Consider the following 6,380-nt stretch of genomic DNA (forward strand, 5'->3'; position numbering starts at 1 on the left):
ACAAGAAATGAAGAAAACGAGGTGCACATTTAGGGTACACTTCTTTATCCTCACCTTAGGATTAATTTCTCGAACTAGAGGGGTTAGATATGGCCTTTGTTAATCCCTTCAGCTATATATATTACTACTTAATTTACTCTTTATTATCTCGAAAGGATTTTTTTTTTTCAGTTTGAGTTATTTCTTTATCTTCTTGCTTTTTTTTTTCTTTTTTGCTGGAGTGGTAAGATTTAACATATATTATCCCTTTGAGTACGAGAGATGTGTTCAGAGTCAAATAGGGGTGTGTTGAGGAAGCAAGAATGGACCAAAAGCACCTTAAACTCCTTAAACTGGACATCTCCCTTAAACTGAATGAAGAAAATGTGAACAATAAATACAAGTTGAAAGGATTAAGGGAAAGACATGCACCAGAGATTTATTATTATTATTATTATTATTAGTGTAGCAGTTATTTTTATTGTTAGTGTTATTATTTTTTTATTTTGTTGTTCTGAGGTTCATAGAGAGCTTTATACTGTTTACTTTCATAGCCTTAGCCACCTATACTTACGTCTCAGCTGAATAAAACTCTCAAGGGTTCAATAGACTGAGAGTTGTCAGGTGTATCTCTCTCTCTCTCTCTCTCTCTCTCTCTCTCTCTCTCTCTCTCTCTCTCTCTCTCTCTCTCTCTCTCTCTCTCTCCAGTTTAATGTGCATGTAGGGACGCAAGCAAGTTCAGTACACACACACACACACACACACACACACACACACACACACACACACACACACACACACACACACACACACACACACACACACACCGTTACACTCAAACACCATCACACAATCAAGCAGAAACACACAAACACACCCATCACCTTAAGGCTCAAGTGTACCTGCACAAACGCACACCCATGTACACACACCAGGGCGTTCACGTGTATGCATGCATGTGTATACCAAGACAAGGCATAAAATTACGCACACGCTCCAGCACGATGTCACATGCATCCACATAATACGTACACACACACACACACACACACACACACACACACACACACACACACACACACACACACACACACACACAGTCACATCCGTTTCGTAAAAAGCTTCCGTCAGATGTCCGGCCTTCATTGCGCTGTGTGTGTGTGTGTGTGTGTTTGTTTCGTTGGTTGTTTTCGTATATACTGCATAATATTCATATGTGATTGTTTTTATCCTTGTTTTTGTTGATTCACTCTTCTTATATTGTTTTTGTGATTCTTCTTGTCTGGTTGTTTGGCCTTGTTTGAGTGCATGTTATTGTTTTGTTATATTTACTTAGTTCATTATTCAGATCTTGCTTAGTTAATTGTTCTTGCTTGCTTGCGTGATTGATTGATTTTTCCTTGGTTGAGTTGGCTGTGTGTATGGCTGTTTGTGTTGTTTTGCGTTTGATTGTTATTTGCATCTTTTTGTGCATTTTCTTTCTTCGTTTTCTTTGTTTTATTTTTTTTTTTACAAATTATGCCAAGTTTTTAATAATATTTCTACTTTGTTAATTTGAAGGATTTTTATTATGTCACTATTTCCTTTCATTTTCTTCTGTTTTCATTTTTTACTCTCTCTCTCTCTCTCTCTCTCTCTCTCTCTCTCTCTCTCTCTCTCTCTCTCTCTCTCTCTCTCTCTCTCTCTCTCTCTCTCTCGACTGCCAGCCGCTGTTTATTATTTTATTCCTTCCAACATCTAATCTACCTCTTCCCGTTTTCTTTCACTCTCTCTTTTTTCCCTTTTTCTTCTCTTTCTCAGCATTTTCTTACATTTCCTTGTCATTTCCATATTTTATTCTTTCTCCCTCTTCCTTCCTCTGCTCTTTATTCTCCACTCGCCTCCTTAATCCTCATAGTTCCTTTGTTTATCTCAGTATTTCCTGTTGTTTCCTTCCCCTCTCGCTTTCTCCATTTTTCACCCCCTGCTTATTTCTCTCTATCCCGTTTCTTTCTTCATCGTTCTTTTCATCTCTTCTCGTCTTTCAGTATCTCTTTTCCTTCGTTCTTCCTCTTTCTTCCTCCTTCCTTGAGCTGTCTTTTCCTTATTCCCTCTTGCCTTTTTTCTTTCGCATGCTCCATTCTTGCCTTCTATATTTTTTTTTTTTTTAATTTTTACTCCTTCTTTGTTCTTCTGTCATTTCATTCATACTCTTCTGTCACCTTCCTTCCTTCACTCCCTTCCTTCCTTTCTTCTCTCCTTCCGCTTTCTTCCTCTTTTTCACTCTTTCCATTTTCTCCCTTTCCTTTCCTACCCTTTTCTTCTTTTTACCATTTCCTACATTCCACCTTCTTCCTCTTCCTCCCCCCATCGTCGCCTCTTATACTGGTACTTTTTTCCTTTCCTGCCCTTCTCTTCTCCTCGCTCTTTCCTTCTTTACCTCCATATTTGGTCTTTCCCTTCCTCTCTCCTTTATCTTTTTCAGTCTTCATTCCATCACTACTTTGTCTCTCTTCCCTTTCTTTTTTTTTCGGCCCTTTTCTTCCTCTGTTTCACCCATTTCTTGCCCTCTTCCTTCACTTTTTCCCTCTTTAGCTTTCCTTCCCCTCTTTTCCTTTCCTTCCTCCTTCTTTCACTCCATCCCTCCCTTCCTTCCTTCCTTCCTTCACTCCAGTCTTTCCTCTCTCTCTCTCTCTCTCTCTCTCTCTCTCTCTCTCTCCTCACCCCTCCATCATCCTTGCCCCCGCCCCTCTAACACCTCTCCTTTCCCTCTTCATTCTTTCACCCTTTCCCTCCTTCCCTCCCCCGTTCCCCGTTCCCCCTCCCTTCTTTCACCCCTTCCCTCCCCTCCATCCTTCACCCTTTCCCTCCCTTCCTTCCTTTCTTCACCCCTTTTCCCATCCCTTCCTTTGCCCCTTCCCCATCCCGTACTTCACCCCTTCCCTCCCGTCCTTCATCGCTTCCCTTACTTCCTTCCTTCCATCCTTCCTTGCTTGCTTGCTTGCTTGCTTCCTTCCTTCCTTCCTTCCTTCCTTCACCCTTTCCCTTCTTCCTTCCTTCCTTTCTTCGCCTCTTCCCTCCCTACTTACCTTCACCCTTTCTCTCCCTCCATTCCCTCATCCCTTCCCTCCCTCCATTTCTTTATCCCTTCCCCCTCCCTACCTACCTTCACCCCTTCCCTCTCCCTACCTACCTTCACCCCTTCCCTCCCTCCATTCCCTCATCCCTTCCCCCTCCCTACCTACCTTCACACCTTCCCTTCCTACCTACCATCACCCCTTCCTTCCCTTCGCCCCTTCCCCTTCCCTTCCTTCACCCCTTCCCTCTCCCGTCCTTCACACCTTCCCATCCCTTCCTTCACCCCCTCCCCCTCACTTCCTTTATTCCTTCCCTCCCATCCTTCCTTCCTTCACCATTTCCCTTCTTCCGTCCTTCCATTCTTCGTCCCCTCCCTCCCTACCAACCATCATCCTTCCCTCCCTCCATTCCTTCATCCCTTTCCTCCCTACCTACCTTCGCCTCTTCCGTCCCTTCATTCATTCCCCTTTTCATTCCCTCCTTCACACCTTCCCTTCCTCCCATCCTTCATCAGTTCTCTCCATCCTTCCCTCCACCCCTACCCTCCCTCTGTCCCTTTCTCCCCCTCCCTCCCTTCCTCTCTCCTTCCCTTCACCTCTCCTCTCCTCTCCTCTCCCCTTCCCTCCCGTCCCCTCCCCTCCCCTCCCCTCCCCTCCCCTCCCCTCCCCTCCCTTCCCTTCCCTTCCCCTTTCCTCCCCTCCCCTCCCCTCCCCTCCCCTCCCCTCTCCCCCTTCTCCTTCTTCACCTGTGTTGAGCGTCTTGGAAGGAAGGAGAGAGAGAAGGACTTCCTGTCTCCAAGGTCGGAGGGAAGAGAAGGAGGGGAGAAGGGGAAATGAGGAGATTATGTGAAGGAAACAGCTGAGAGAGGGAGAGAGAGAGAGAGAGAGAGAGAGAGAGATTAGAAAGAGCAGTAAGGGAGACAAAGATGAGAAGTAAAATGGAAGAGGAACAAAATACGAAGGTCGGATGCAGGAGAGAGAGAGAAAGAGAGAGAGAGAGAGAGAGAGAGAGAGAGAGAGAGAGAGAGAAACATCACTAAAGACAAAGAGAAGAATAAGGAAGAGGAAGATAAATATATATTAACGAAGGCCGGATGAGGAGGGGATGATTTTGCAATTTGTAATAATACCACTTAGCGGGAACAAGAAAAGATAACGGAACTGATAGATTACAAGAACCTCGCTCACTGTTAGCTAATCAGACAACGCTGGGTCTCATTAAGCTGTATTTTATGTAACGCCAGACAATGAGAGGTCGATAATAACTCACTAAACTAATTGGATAAGGCCGAAAGAGCCCCATGCCCAATTAATCGAGGTATTTAATCCGTTTTGCTATTCTGACAATTTTTTCTTGTGTTCTACTTACCTATTTTGTGATTTTAGGCAGCTTATGTGGTGAAAAAGTTAATGAAGTCTGTTATTTAATCCTCCCAATTCGAGAAATCCACCCTAAAATAATAGTTCGTTGAGTTAGCAAGAAATTATAACAGAATTATACATCCTGTGGTTGATGGCTGAATCTTCTTTGGCAGCATCTGGCAACTGACATGGCTCCCTCCGTTTCAAACCCTGATTGAGAACATCGCAGCATTCGTCTCCACATCCGTTCTGAGGCTTGAGAAAAATACCTTATTGTCTTGAGAGGCGGAAAGAGGATATGCATTAAGAAAAAAAGCAGCAACAGCATTTAAAGGCGTACCGTATTTCATTTGTTCCTCCGCTTCCGTCCGCCAAGGTCCCTGCGCGCGGTGTTGCCATACTGGGTGCGTTGTTTTTATTCTGCTCCCTCGACGGCTTGGATATCTCGCGGAAACTCGTGACGTTGCGAGATTTTACGAGAAATTGACGCCACTTTTTTCTGTTGACCATAAGAGTGTCCGTAAGAAAAAGGTACGGGGAAATACAGTAGAAAAATAAAGGAACGAAACTGAAAAGACAACATGACCTTCAGTTGTAGAGTTAACCCTTCAGCCAGAGGACGTCGTATTTATTTATATATTTATTGAAGCACTTTTCTAATACGAGTAAAACCACCTGAAGACAGCAAGATTGATAATAGATCATCGGATGGAAGTGGTTAAGAGGAGGAGGAAGGCCAGAAGGAGGCGTAAAGGAAGTCCTAGGAAAGTGTAAACAGTAAAGCATAAAAAGAAAATGTTGGAAGTAGAAGCGGACGGAAATACAAAGAGATGAGATGCATGGAAATATACGTGAAGAAAATACAGAAGGAAAACTGTAGAAAAGCCTGGAGAAATGTAGAAGTGGAGCGAATACCGGGAAACGCCGACAGAGAAAGAGAAAGGGTACGAACCGATGGGAGAAGGAAACTCGAAATAACGACAGGGCATAAGAAACCACTAGAGAGAGAGAAGAGATACTGTATTTTGAGAAAGAGAGGAAGGAGAGAAATACTGCAATGAGAAGAGAGGAATAGTTTGGATAAAGATACCATAGAAGCGAGAGACAGACAGACAGAGACAGAGACCGAGAATTGGAAGAGGGGTAATGGAGGAAGAAAGCTGCATACTAGATGAGACACAGGCAACAATGAATAAAAAAAAAAAAACTAATGAAAAGATGCTAAGTTAATAAAGAACATGATACAAAAGAGAAGAATTAGAAATGGAAAGAGGAAGAGAGGAAGATGAGGTATAATCAACAGAAAAATAATATACAGTAAGATGGTGCGGTGAAACGTGAAGAGAAGAAAGGGGTAGAAGAGAGGCTACCGGTATGAAGATTATAAAGAATGAATGCGAGGAGGAATGAAAGAGGGAGTGAGATAAATGGAAGCTGAGAGACAACAAAGAACATTTAAAGAGGGACGATAGGATGTATCTTAGGAATTGAGATAAAAATGCGAAGATAGTTTAAGAATAGCCAAGAAAGTGAATGGGAAAAGAAATAAAAAGAGGCTAAAAGAGCTGCATGGGAGGTGAGAAATAGTAATGTATTTCCAGAAAGAAACTGTATCTCAGGAGAGAGAGAGAGAGGAGAGAGAGAAGGGGGGGAGGGAGGGGGGAAGATAATAAACTGACCAAGATTACGTCAGAACTGGAAGAGAAAGCAAGTAAATGTTGACAAGAAAGTTTCGAAGCTTTTTGATATTACGTCGCATAATAATAATAATAATAATAATAATAATAATACAATAAAGAATAATAAGCCATAAAAATCATAATAATGTAACTCCTTCTGTACGATGACAGCAAATTTCTCGCAGTCCCGGAACCATTTCAATACAGAAATTATGAGAGGCCTCGTAGTGAAGGGGCTCGAAACTGTCTCCACGATGCACTTCAGTAGGTGGTATTTTTATTTTTTATTTTCGCTATCCCAGAC

This window comes from Coenobita brevimanus, chromosome 97, assembly GCF_032717465.1.
Source record: "Coenobita brevimanus isolate Jiangsu-jjx chromosome 97, ASM3271746v2, whole genome shotgun sequence".
Lineage (NCBI taxonomy): Eukaryota > Metazoa > Arthropoda > Malacostraca > Decapoda > Coenobitidae > Coenobita > Coenobita brevimanus.